This window comes from Passer montanus, unplaced genomic scaffold (genome assembly GCF_014805655.1).
Source record: "Passer montanus isolate IOZ18808 unplaced genomic scaffold, ASM1480565v1 scaffold2, whole genome shotgun sequence".
Classification (NCBI taxonomy): domain Eukaryota; kingdom Metazoa; phylum Chordata; class Aves; order Passeriformes; family Passeridae; genus Passer; species Passer montanus.
In genome coordinates this window covers 23,033,622-23,047,364 of record NW_024366591.1, presented here as the reverse complement: position 1 = coordinate 23,047,364, position 13,743 = coordinate 23,033,622, and positions in this window count along the sequence as shown.

Below are 13,743 nucleotides of genomic sequence, written 5' to 3'. Positions count from 1 at the left end.
TGTTAAAATGAAAACCTTCACAAACCAAAGACAGCTATTTGTCCTGTTCCACTGTCCAGGACTGTATCAGTTTCTTCAATTATGCCAGTTTCTTCAATTATGACTACAATTAACAATCTCTTTCAACAGAAAATTCACTGATTAGCAATGTAGGTCTGAAGAAAACCCCCACAAATCACAATTTTCTCTTCTTCTAGAACAAAATTGGGTAGAGGTTTCAGGTGATAACTTCTCAGTGGTTTAAACAGATAGAAGACAGTTGCCAATACAGGAACCTTATACAGGAACTGTAAGCCAGTTACTTTCCTCTTTAATAATACAATTATATTAAAACTTTCAAGCAGTTTAAAAAAAAAAACAACAGATAACCTTGCTGATAAGCTGAGTATCAGACATACATGTGCCAATAGTAATGTATTTAAATGAGAAGCATGTTGGGATAACAACCATTTTTAGGGGTTGAATTTATGTGTTGTTTGAGTTATCAGTCTGAGGCTTCTACAAACCACCCTGGAAATAACAATTGTTGGCTAACACTGCACTTTTTTCTTCTGAGTGACCCAGCTAGTATTTTCTACATCTGCCCTTGAATGTGGCATCTTGGTGCCTGAAAGGGTTTGACCCCAGCTTACAAATTAGTTGCTGGTGTAGGCTTAATTTTTTTTTGCCTGAAGGGTTAAAAGGACTGACCATATTCTTGGCATAATGGAGAGAGAGAGAATGAATGGGGATGAATGAATGAATGAACTAATGAGTGAATGGAGCAGCTTATCTGCTCCTACTCCAGTCTGTTTAAAGAGAGGGTTGTCGTTTTAATCACTCAGGAAATCCTTTCCATAGTGTAGTCCCTGCTAACAATCTCTTTCTGATGCTTTGCTTCTGCTGTCTGGGTCTACCCAGACTTATCCAGAATACCTGTCCTGCTGCCACATGGAAATGACTTTGTTTCTCAGGTTAAATAAAGAGTGTGCAGTATTGTCACTAGAAAAGAGTCAAAGAAACAGAAAGGACTTAGCTAGTGATGAGATAGAGTTACACCTGTATTTCTTTGTGGACAGCATCAAATAAAATGCATAGAAAACATTTTCTAAATCCTGATATGTCTAAGTTAATGAATATAAAAGAAAATAAAATCCACGTGTAGCTCAGTCTTACTCTTTTCTCCTGCATGAATTATCATTACAGGCAAATTACAAGCTGTGAAGTATTTTCCTGAGCTCACAAATGCTTCTTTGTTCTCTTTTTTTCCCTACTTTGTGAGATTATGTATGGATGAGGGTAATGCTATACTTCAGGAAAGTAAATGGAAGGTGTGGAGGGAATCATCACCCTAGGTGGATGTGGAGGAGTGAGTCAGAGACAAGCTGCAACATCCCTGCACTCTGCTTTGGAGTGCATTATCCCAGCCTGAATATCTGCCTGTATTGCGTCAAGCCCTGGGGTCAGCTGTGACAGAGATACACATTCCACAGCAAAGAGTGCTGATGTAATGCCTTTGGAGCCCCCAGCCTCGTCCCCCTACCCTGCTCCTCTTCACCTACACTGCTATTGCCCTTGGTGTTCAGCAGAACCCCCCATGCCATGGGCTCCGTAAAGTAGGAGACCAATGCACTTCTTCAATACTTTCTGCTCTGGCTAAGTAAGAAATGCAGCGATAATAATAAAAATTTTTAAAAAAAGGTATTAAAGGAAAATCTTACCCTCTTTTTAAAAAACTGAAAGGCTGAGCACTTCTTGACTGGAAATCCATTCATGTCTTTGTTGACCATTTTCCACAGTGAAGGGTACACAGTGATAGATCCAGTGTGCCAGTGTGGCACTTGCTTAGTGCATCTGTTTTCCTCTGTGTTCCTTCAGCTAATGAAGACAGAGCAGGGCAGGAGGCTCACCGGCACGGCTCAGGCAGCTGTCCTTTACACATTCATCCTGCTGCACCAGCTACTGCAGCAGCAGCAGCAGCAGTAGAAGCAGCAGCCTTTTCCAGCTTTCAGATGCAGCTCTCTATTAGCTTCTTAAAACCATCCCCTAAATACATATACTCCTGTAAAATCCCGTGACAGCTCTCAGATCAGAGGCAGCAGACCTCAGGCTAAGTGGGGCTCACATAAACCCAGGTCCATCCATCCTGTGAGAGTTACTGGTACCACATGCTGTATAAGCACAGAGGATACCGTGCTTGATTTGCTATTCTCCTTCTTCAGGTGGTGCGATTCGCTGCTGCTTGAGATGAGAGCTGGTTTTGATTGTGCAAATTTCAGTGGGAGCCGCAGTTCAGCAACAGCAGAGAGAGAGAGAGAGGGAGGGAGGGAGGGGAAGGGGGGGGAAGGAGAGAGAGAGAGAGAGGGAGGGAGAGATGCACAGGCAGAGCAGCTGAACACAAATAACCATACAAAGGATAGCAGGAAGGCTCTGGGAAAGAAGTGCTGAAAGGCAATATCTTTCCCCTGGGAGAGTGACAGGGGTAGCTGTCATTTTATATGTGAACAGTTTTTGAGTAAGACAAAAAGAAACACAGGTCAATTAAAAAAATGTTTTCCTATGTTGTTCTGATTTAAACAGTGGTACTTTGGAAAAAAGCCCATCCAGTGATCAATGCCACACTGGGTTATGTGACAGGACATGCTGTAGAGAGTTCAATGAGCTTAAAGGAAACCCACAGTTCCTATAAAGTACATTTTTTATATGTGGTGCAGATAAATGTGAACCAAGCAGACACTGACACATTTGTCCAGATATTTCCGTAGAAACATAGATATATAGCTTTTAAAACACAAAGGGTTTTTTCATTAGAAATAGGACTGAAAGAATCTTGAAAAGGCACCTTTTTAAACTTCCTTTTTATTAAATTCAATTGAGTTAAATGTCACCAAGTCCAGTGAATCCAATAATATGTGTTTAACTGAACTGTAAAGTATATTTTAATTAAGCTATATTTCCCATAAAGATTTGGAAAAAAAATAGGGTTTTCATGACCTCCTATCAGCCTATGTTCTAAGTTAATAAAAATCAGTTTCAAGAAATGGACCTAATTTCTAATATTGATCTGGCTTCTCGTTCGACCCATAACTTCCAAGATTGGTCAGCCCTAAAGAATGTTTTATATTTACATATATATATGAGGATATTGCTCTAATGTAAATCATCTCTATGTTTAGGTAAATAGCATTTATCATTTCACATTTTTCGATGGAAACCATTTTCAGTAGTCTTTGAAGATATTGTGTCACTCTTCCCTGTCCCTTTCATCCCCTCTTTTGAAGATCCTTTAATAATAAGAGCTGTATATCTTATCCCAGTGCAAGGTCCCCCTTATTGCATGTAGAGAGGTGAAACGATGAACAGACATCTACTACCACTGCTGTTCCCCAGAAAATCCCACAGGTCTTTGGACCTGTGCAACTCGCTGGAGACCCCAGGCTAAGCAGCTAGTAGCCTATGACCTTTTTACAAGTCAACAACATGTATTTCCCAGCTTTGTACCTTTAGCTCTCCATAACTGTTTATAAACAATTTGGCTGCACTCATCTTAGACTTGGAATTTCTTAAGGACATAGTACCACAGCATTCATTCAAAACCTCTTTTCCTCATACCTATTTCCCCATTTTTCTCTTTTCCTTTCCCATCCTTTTCCTGTCCTTTCCTGCCCTTTTCATGTCTTTAATTGCAGTAGTCACAGTGGTCACAATAATACTCTGAGAAATATTTCTTTGGCTCAGGTTAAAAATTCTGGTCAAAATTGGGGAGGGGAAGGTACAGCCTGATCCCAGGTCACAAATGAGAACACTCATTGGGAAGCTACAGTTCAAGGTCCAAGCAGCATAAAAGACATAATCTTGATTTTGGATGTTCTTATAGGACTGTCTGAAGCAAGGGACTGAAAAGCCAATATCTCATCAGAATTGTTTCACTTTATATAATTAATTGTCACTGGAGCAAGGACAGAGGGAATTTTCCACTCTGCTCCTCTGTCTGGGGCTAATGGATTTTGCCAAGGAGCAATTCAGCCCAGCCCTTGAAAACTGATCAGCAATTCAGAGTGCCCAGCTAGAGGGACATTGAGGAGATTTTTAGAAAATATGGAATTCTCAGTATGCCTCTGCCAGGCTTCCCTGAAGTGAGCACCACCCTCCTCCACCTTGCAGCCAATCCCTCAGTCTCACTGATCTCTCATTAATCCTCTGCTGTGCTTTAGAGCTGTCAGAACTATATTCTGGTGCTTAGAGATGTAGACAATGGCGAGTGCCCAATTTCTACTGGTGGTGTCTCTCACTATTCTGAGCACCATGTGCTTTGTTGGCTAATCTGAAATGCAAGAAAATGATTGTCAAAAGAATGACTTTCACTCAGGCAAACCAGGAAGCTTGCTATGCACGTACATTTATTTTTGAGATCTTTGATCTATTCAGCCACAGCTTTGATCTGTCTCTCAGCCTCAGATATTTCTCCTGCAGGCACTGCCTTCTCTTTCACAAAAGCATTTGTGTTGTCTCTACCTCCTCCATAAGATTTCCAGACTGCTGACTGAAACGCCATTCTCCTTCCAGCCTCCTAAACCCGGCACCCTGCGGGCTGCTGGGGGTGGTGACTGCCCCTGTGAAAATATCTCATGAGTCCTGGTGCCAGGGCTTTGACCTCCAGACCTTTTTTGCTGTTTGTTTGGTTTGGGTGTTTGCCTCCTTTCAGCTGAACAAACTACGCACTTAAGTTGATTTCCATTAGAGAGAAAAAATTCCATCTGCTTTTAAAGTAGTGTAGGAGTTATTTTTCAATGCAGGTGCATTGCTGCAAGGGGAATGACCTAGGACACTATCCCTGAATCACAGAGAGCCCTCCTTGCCTCTTCAGGATATCCATATTTTGATTAGATTTCTTAGTTGAAATCCCACTGGCTCTGTGTCCTCCCAAGGAGTTTATTTGCAAATATTTTTTTTTTACTACAGGCATCAGAGTCCAGCTCAGTGCCTGCAGAGCTTGTATCTAGCATAGGAATCAAAAATCTAAAAGAGGAGGGAGAAGGGAATACCACACATTTGTTTTTACACCAGAAGCCAAAGATTTAAAGCCAAAGATATTTTTACAAGAAAATAGTGTTTGACTTTTTTATGATGCCAAAAGCATGGCTTCATAATTAAACCTTAAATGAGCATAAAACTCCATGTTCACTGCATTTAACTTCAATAAAAAGGCATAAAAATTGAGTAGGAAAATAAGAATTTCAGCCAAGACAACCCACTCAGCTATGCTTTACTGTGATTGTCACGAAACATCAAGGGTTTTCATCAGCTTGGTGGACTGCCAGATATACCAAACACTAAACAAGTCCTACAGGTACTTAATGCTTTAACAGCCTTTAGCTGTTCCCATTAAATTGTCATATACTCCCCCAATGATAAAATAAGTTTTTTATTAGGGCAGTCAGGAGACAAATACACATATACTCAAGCTACAGAATTTTGGAGATCTGCAAAACACATGGTAGCATTTGAATCCCTGTGAGGCTGCCCTGCAGGGAGAGCATGAAGGTGCTTTTCTTGAAGATCTTCTTGAAGAAATAATATAACGTTTGACTGACATAGTATGCAGAGGGCACTAAGCCTGGGCCAGAATTCTCATTCTGTTGTTGTGACTCTTATGAAGACAGCATACTAATAATTTGCCTTGCTTTTAAGTGCTTACAAGTGTAATGTCACAGATAACAGGTGGTAAATCAATCCAGGGTTTATCATGGAACAAGTAGATTACATTGACGAGTTTAATTAGCTGCAACCTTAACAGACTAAATCTTTTTCTCCCACTGACTAATAAGAATGCTCAGTATGAAGTCACAGTTTTTAGCATCACAGCCCTTTTTTGTAGTTCCCTTTGCTGTGCTTTCAAAGTCACTTACATCTCTGGCAGGGACCAAAACCACATGTGGCAAATCATTTCTAGTATGGGTTCTTACACAGCTGTTCAGTCTGTGAGTGCTGCTTCCCTCACTTCCTTTGTGGGCAGGGAAAGGTGGATAGCTTCCAGCATGCGTGACTGATATTTTACCCTGGTATGATGAGAGGCACAGCTCGTTTACCAGAGTACCCAGAGACCAACTCAGAAAGTAACAACAATAACTGAAGGGAGTAGAATCGGTGTTTGAATATTTTCTGTGTCCAGAAATGTCTAGTTGAATGTCCATTTGGCTTTCATCTCAGCTCTGCCTTAGAGCAGTTCTTGATGCTTCTGTGGTTGCTCCTCTAGCTTTGGCCTTTTCACCATCTACCTTGGAATCCTGTTGTGTGGACACTACCCTCAGGCCAGCTCTCAAGTGTTCTTCATCTTGTATTGCTCACAAGCATCACTTGCTCCCCAGTTTCTACTTGTATTTGCCAACCCTGCCCCTGACCATATGCAGCTCAAGACCTCATGGACTGCGTGGTGCAGCTTGTCAACCAAATTTCCCCACAGTTCTTCCTCTGTGCTTGCTCTGTGCTCTCCCAGTCCTGTGAGGAATGGGGCACTGAGTGTCACAGCAACAACTCCAAAAAACAGCCACCACATTCACACACCAGAAGTTAAAGGTGGAGTTACAAGGCCTAGCAATAAAAGACTAACATTAATGAAATTGTCGGGAAGAAAGAAAAGCATTTTAGCACTTTGGAAGATTGCTCAAAACTAGCACTATTTTTTTAAGGGAAAAACTAAGGTTAGGATCCTAGGGAAGTTATGGTACTTCCTGCAGTAGGATAACACTCGCAGTATTCTAGGAAGACAGAAGAAAGTGGGTAGGGGTGTTTCCTTAGCTGGGAGAAAAGAAGGATGAGGATCCTTCTGTACGGTGCTGCCCAGAAATAATTTGGCACAGGTAGAGGTCCTGAGCTGGGCCCTGCCAGAGCTCGCTAGTCTTTCCTTCACCTGACCCAGTTGATTATACCCAGTCTTTCACAGCTTGTACTGGTTGAATAGAAAAGGAAATCTAGCTCATTCCTAGCACTTCAACTTTTTAAAAATGGCTTACAACACTTTCTATTCATACACAATATCAGAAGCAATTTGAAGATCTGATAGTCTGAAATCCTTCCAGGCCTGGAAGCAATATTTCATAGGGCAGCTGAAATCCCCTTCTGTCCAGCTGTATGTAGTTCCCATTTCTAGCCTACAGAGAGCAGGGGATAGAAAACCTATTCCACAGGAAGAAAACATCAATCTATATCCTATAGGCTGCAAAACAATCACGAGAAAATAATGAACTTTGCTTGCTGCTGACCTGAGCAGAATTCAAACTGTGAAAATTTCCATGTCCAAGATCAGTCAGCTTAGCTAAAGTGCCTAAGTGAGTTTAATTTTTGCATACTTGACTTTCACTGTTTGATTATTTCAGGCATCTCATTTCCTCGAGTATTGCTTAGAGGAGGAATGAAAATAAAATGATACATGAAACCATGAAATGAAATAAAACTGACATTCACAAAAGAGAGAGAGGAGATCTGGTTCCAAAGCAAGCAAAATTTCACTGGAATAGACAGAGATGCTTTGTTTGTGCCAGGACTCTGTTTTTTCCAGAGAAGTCCAATATAGAAAAAAAAAGAAAACAGGATAGAAGAAGGTCATCATTATTACTGTAGGCCCTAAATTAGATTTCCTAACTGTATCTTGATCGATCTGTAAGGTTTTTAGAGACAGGGAACCAAAAAGCATTAGGGGAAAAAACTGAATTTCATGGAAACCTTACTGAGTCAATAATCTTCCCTGGCTTCTTTTCTCACTCCTTGAAGCCATTCACAAAGCAAAACCTCCTTCCAAGCCCAGCAGTGCCTTCACAGCAGTGCCTGCCAGAGGTGGAGCCAGGGCTGAATGAGCTCTGTGTGCCCCCTGAGCTCTCCCTGCTTCACCCAGGGCACCCAGGTCACTGCTGGCCTCGGCACAGCACTCCTGTGCCACAGCCCTGGGATTTTCCCAGCTGCCTGCAGGCTGCTGCTGGGTGTGTTATCCCAGGCAACAGATAGAGCTTGTCAGGTAGAAGGAACCCTGCAAAATACCTTCACAAATGACAAATAAAAAAAAACAAACAAAAAAAAACTATTAAAACTGAAATAAAGGTCTTATCATGAGAATATTTCACTTGCACTTACTGCTCTTGCTATCCACCAGGATAGGGCTGCGTCATAACATTTACAGGGATGGGGATTTATGAACCATACAGCTTCTGAACAGACAGAAATTGGTAAAGGTCCAAGCTGGGACAGATTTAAACAAATCGATAGTGTTTTGAGAGTGGGTTAGCAGCTCCCCTGGACCAAAATCCAGGACTGAAAATCACTAATAATACCTAGCTACCTACAGAAGACTTTGACTCAGTCCTCCACCACTGACAACTGAAATGTAGAATCATTACTGGGTTTAGACGACATTACAAATAAGCATGCTTTGTATATACTTTTTTTTTGTAATTTTGTAAGGATTTGGTAGTCTAAGCTTCCTACTGCAGGTTCATTCAAATGTGTGCATTTTGTTTAAAAAAGAAAAAACAATCACATCTAGGACACACACTTCTCTAGGACATTTGCCACTGCTGTCAGGGTGGAGATACTGTTCATTTTCCTCAGCAGGCTCAGCATGCATGCTTGAGTTCTCACGCTGTGGAAATCTGCTCACTCTGACTAGCAGGTGGGGAAATGAATTACAGCTACCATCCCTCCAGGCAAAAAAAAAAAAAAATCTATTGGTTGTCACAGCAGTTAGGTGTGAGCTCTCCTGAATTGTCCTTCACTTTTGGAGGAATTCTTTTTGTCTGCAGATCAGCTACTATTACTATCTACTTAATTTCCAGGGTGTTGTTTTATCTCAGCTGCCTTTTCCAGTCATATCATAGAGCCATTAGAAACAAATTGTACTGGATTGCCTAACCAAACTCAGTGACTGCCATCCTCAGCTTTTGCTCCCTCTCCCTAGCCAGCTGGCCCTTGTGGGAGTACCTCTAGATGTCCCTTTTTTGAGTCCTCTTCATCGATTCTAGGTCAGGCTCTCCACACTCCCTAAACTATGGCAAATTCCCTCTGCTTCTTTAAAAAAACAATTCAGTAGAATGGAAGTTTTCCAGCTACTTGAGTCAAGTAAATAACTGCATTTAATTTGGCACCTGAAATTCCTTTGTTTCACTCTGCCTTGCCATGTAGTAGCAGAAGAAAGAAATGATGGTACCAAATCAACATTTTGTATTCAATAGTATATAGTCCATCTAAAATGGACTGGCTTATGAGTCTCTGGCACAGGGATGAGAAAAAGATTCTGATATTACCAACATCAACTTAGAAATATTCTGAAGAAACCTGATCTCTCAAAAGTATCAGATGAGTCACAATTACTCATTCTCTCCTTCAGTTGGTTGGGGAGAGGGACTCAGAGAAATAGCTTGTTAATGCTGGCTCATAATATCTAACAATTTCAACAACCCACGTGCGGTACAGTTACAGTAGCTGTCATGCAGGGGAGACAGAGCCAAGATCCACTCAGTCTCCATTGCTTCTCTCCCAAACTTGCAGCTCCACCATCTCCCGTCACAGTCAGACCCAAGGTATGAGCTGTCTGTGTAGGAGTGTTTGCAAGTGGTATTTCTCCAAGGCAGTGTAACACTGACACATTCTGATACGCCACATCATCATCCATCCCTGCAAAAGGGCGACTGAGGATAGCTAATTTCTGCATTACAGCTCCAGAGCTGCCAGCCAGCTCTGCCTGCTTGTAAGACCTGGGCAAAGCAGTGCTGGGGTCCAAAAGAGCATATGACACATTCTCAGGAGGAAAGGGGAATAAGTTGCCTGTCCAGAAGACTGTGCTTTTGGTGGTTTGAAGACAAAAGAGGCTTTTATCAGAAAATATTTGTGTACAGGCCATTTGAAAACGGTCAGGTAATGTTACGACTGAATTACTCTATTTTATTTTCATAGTAAACTCTGCTGTAGCAAAACTCCCTTTAGAGCAAGGCAAATTAAAGTCACTAATTGTTTCATATGTTCAATGTGGGAATTGCAGTTTCATTTATAATGAAACTTTGATTACACTGTAATTGTTCTAGCAGAAAATTTTTTCCATTTTCTGAGGCTTCTGCTGTGTTTTCAGACTCTGTATCTGCAGTAATTTTTATACTCCTCGACTAGCATTGTGTAATCACACGTCTTTAGACTTCCCCAGAACTGTGGTTCATATTGCCTGATTTTAAAATTCTGGACAAATGCAATGGAAACACTCTTCTTTAGTGGGAAAAACTAACGGAAATGCGGTGTTTTGGATAGCCTGACCAGGACCCCTGTGCAGAATCCCAGGGGAAATACCAGCTCATGCTTTTTACTTTACTTGAAAGTATTCTGCACTTGACATGTCCTCTAGTGCTTTTCCTGTAACAGAAAGCCACTCTTCCCTTCCAGAAGGTGCTTCTGTGACTTCCTACCAGAGTTTATTTACTAATTGCCTACAAAATGTGAGCATGCCTGCACTGAACATCTGGAATGAGAAGACGTCATTGAAAAGACTTTCACAAACTTGTTCCCAAGGTAATTAAATGCATGAATGACATTCCTCGTGACCTTCCCCCTACTGTAATATGTTTTGCTTTACGCTCATCCATGAAGATCACCTCCAGGTGGTTATTGGCATAACTTTGAATGTTACAGTTGTTGATATTTCTCCTATATGTTTGTACTGGTGAAAGAGCGGTTTAGGACTCTGAACTGTTTGCAGAAGGCATCCAGTTTTCTTGGATTTCTATGTCCAGTGCCTACAGGCCTGAGAGCTTCATAGAATAATACATAGTAATAAGCTGATGTTTATCACTTCTGCTTCCTTTACAGCTCTCCTATTACAAATGAATATTGTAGCTATCAGGTGGCACAGGAGGGGAACCCCTTTAGTTTCTTAGAAAGGCTAGGGTAATTACACATTTTACAGTGAAGGAAGAAGTCTTTGTAATTGATGTCAATAGCTATGAGCATAAAGTGACTGACAACAATGTGCAATTGTGGCCCAAAGCAGGGGGACTTGCAGCTGAGACCAAGGGTGTTGTTTCCATGTCACTGATATCAGGACTGAACTGTGAAGTGGATATTCACATCACTGGAGTGAGAAGTATTCAATTTCCTCAAGATAAACTCTCTGTAGTCTGCAAGTGTGAAGAAAATGTGTCAGGCCACTTTCTGGGCATCCTTTTCTGAAAATGAAACAGGTTTTGAAGATATGAGAAAATTAACACCCTAGATAAAGCTGTTTTGCCAGATGACTTCAGCCTTTTCATATTAAACACTCTTCCACAATAAGACTTGAATTCTTTTGAGTAACAGTTGTGGGCCTCAGAAGTAATATCCTTTAGCATTTAGCTGGCATTACTAATGAATTTTTATGTGTGACATACCTATGGGTAGGAAGTCTATTATAAGAACCATTGAAAAGTGGAATCATTTTAACCTGGGTTATGTAAAGGCTTTTCCTATGCTTCCATTTTATAGATACTAATGACATGTTGTACTACTCATGTTATAAATTGTCTATGTGACACAGACATTTACTTCTAAACATTTGAGTTCTGCACTGAACAAAATATGTCACTATTTTAGATTTCAGTGGTCTCAACTAGAGAAACTGGTATTTCTAAAAGTCTGTTCATCCCTACATAGGACTTGCAGTCTTCTGAAAATCTCAATTAAAATCTCTCCGATGCCATTAAAAATCTGTCTTCAAATTTCTTCTTGTGATTTGTGTTTTATTCTGAAGGTTCTTCATTAGTCTTATATTTATTTCCTTGAAATTTCAGTAATTCAGCATATGCAGAGGATGAATTTCGAGTAAATACATCTGCATTTTTCAGTATGTCTCGAAGTACCAGGTAGGTTAAAGAAATCCTTTGATCAGTTACAATAAATGTCTTGGTTCAGATAATGTCGAAAATATCCATTAACAAATAACATTAGTGCCAAGATACATACCATAATGGATTATGTCCAATTGTATTCTTGATCAAACATGGAGACATCTGATGATGCTGGAAAAATATAATTAGCAAATTTGATTTTAATATATCATAAACAAAATTAACATATGGAAAAATATTCAGATAATACTGTAGGAATGTAAAGAGAATTCTTATTATATTACAATGTCATATGTCAGATATTGCCTTGAAAAGAAAGAAAGGTAAAACTAATTAGAGCATTTCCAGTAAAAAGCACTTTTCGTTACAAAGTTCCATATGTCAAAACTGAAGCTATTCATAGAAGGCAGTTGGTTTTAGAAAGTCCCAGGATAATTTAAATTTGAAATTGTCAAAATACCTCTTTTTGGTTCTTTAAAGCAAGTCTTCTTTTCTGACATAAGATGTTTGGTTGTTTTTTTGTTTTTTTGTTTTTTTGTTTTTTTCTGTAGCAACTTTTATTACTGTATCATGAAAAAGTTTAAAAAATAAAAGTCAATTATCAGGAAAAAAAGAAGTAATATTTTGACTAAAACAGTCTTTTTTATTATTATAACATCACACAGAATTTCTTTTTCTTTTGTCCTGAGTGAGCTTTGAAATCTCAAAAATTCCTATAGATCTGCTTTGCATTCAGCTGTTGTACAGATGTCAGCATTTGATTATCTCAGCATACTGTACCATTGGTTTTAGTTAGGAGTGGTGAGACAATGTCCGTGTTGTGAAACCTATCCAAACTTAAAAATTCTTTATTTGAGGGCATATTTTTTTAGCATTTCTTTTCAGACAGATGTGAGTTTAAAATGGTTAAGATTTTGCCCTTTTTGTTCTGACTAGACCTTTTTACTTTACAAACACAGTCATTATGTGATGCTAGGCCTTTCTCTATCATCCAGCAATAGACAGTTGATCCATCAGTGTGTATTTCATGTGCAAATCCTTTGATTTTCTGTTATACAATGACGTTGCTGGTTCCATGATTTTTTTAGATGTCATTCCTTTGATCTTAAATAAATTAATTTGGAACCACAAGTAATTTACTGATTTTCCTACAAAAAAAAAAGCGTTTAATTTATTACTTTTTGACCTCTTCTCTCTCACATGCTAAGAAGAATGTTAAAATTCATATCACGTTTAGCAGAATAGCAAATCCCGGCTTCTCTACTTCTCACTGCTTAACTGGACGTTTTTAGTTCAGACTAACAGGTTGCCATGGCCAAAAAGAAACTGCCTCTTCAGTAACAGCTCTGAAATCAGTGCAGGAACTACATGATGAAAGCAAAACTTTGACCTTCACACAGATCCTTATCATGAACCAAACCTAAGCATAAAAGCACAGTGCACAACTGAGACTTGAATCAGAGGCAGCCATCTGCTGTATCAGCTTCAGTTTTGCAGGATTTTGTCATGAGCAGGAGAGCTGTCTGTTTCCAAAGTGACTGAGACTTTTGGTCAAGAGTGAGGGAACACCTGTGCTGTGTAGAGGCAAGACACATCCATGGCCAGGGTTCCTGGCTGGCAGGCGCCTGGAGGCCCTGAACCATCACTTTATCCAGTGCTACATCTTGGCTTTGAGCTTCATGAGTGGTGGCTGTTCTGCATTTGTTTTACTCAAAGCTTGACAAAGCAATCTCCTGGTATGCTATGCAGACCTATCCAAAGTGACTGCGAGGAAGGCTTGTGACTCTTTGCCAGCTGCAGATGGAAAGGTCCTCACAATTATAAGAGAACCAAATGCAAATGGCTGGTGCCTCTGGGCCAGTGGCACAGTGAAACTCTTGACAATAGTAAAGTAACTCATTCTTCATCT